Below are 887 nucleotides of genomic sequence, written 5' to 3'. Positions count from 1 at the left end.
CCTCTCTCAGTCTAATAATAATAATAATAATAGAACAAATAGTTGGTCTGTTCATGATCTCTCCAGTCGACATCCCGCCAGTCCCTCTCTCAGTCTCTCATCTATTGCTGTTCTGATACGAGACAAGATAATAGCTTAGCGCATCATAGTTTTCCAGGCAACCATGAAACCGTTATTCCTCTCCAATCTCTCTTTATTTTGGTAGCTAGTTTTGTTATGTTTCCCCTTTTCCATGCCATAGGTGTGTAATATTCTTTTCAAGAACTTCATTGCTTAACAAAAGTAATATCTCATAACCTTCCTTTCCAATCGTTTTCAGCGTCTCAGCGGGGATTTTGTCGTCCCGTCGACTTTTGTTACTCTTCATTTTCCTGACAGTAGATGCAATTTCCGACATGGTTATTTTCTCTGTGGTTATGTTCAATTCTTTCTCTGGCTGTACTTCGTTAAAGTTGAATTCATTTGGTTGGGATGGTCTATTCAAAATCTTTTAAAAATGTTCTGCCCATCGATTAAAAAAAAAAATCTTTTATAGTTGTTGCCGTGGTGCCATGATCTTTTCTCTAATGGTCCTTGTGATGACTTTCTAAAGTCTTCAGCTGGACTTTTGGACATCTGTTACAATTATCTCATGTGTTTCTGCTGGCTATCTCTTGAGCTTTAAGGCGTTAACAATAAATAAATAAATAAAATAATTAAATAAATGCGTAAAAGATTAAATAAACAAACAAACATTTAATCAAGTTCTCTCCTTTCTGATCTGGGGGAGGGGGTGGGTTTCACAAAGGCCTAGCCTACATGCTTATAAAATAAATGTACATGCAGAAATACGGACACTTATTATAATTTAATTTATTACTGTGGTTGAATAGAAAGCCAAGAACAGC

This window comes from Aplysia californica, unplaced genomic scaffold (assembly GCF_000002075.1).
Source record: "Aplysia californica isolate F4 #8 unplaced genomic scaffold, AplCal3.0 scaffold00464, whole genome shotgun sequence".
NCBI classification, from domain to species: Eukaryota; Metazoa; Mollusca; class Gastropoda; order Aplysiida; family Aplysiidae; genus Aplysia; species Aplysia californica.
Note: the sequence above shows the minus strand (reverse complement) of the source record.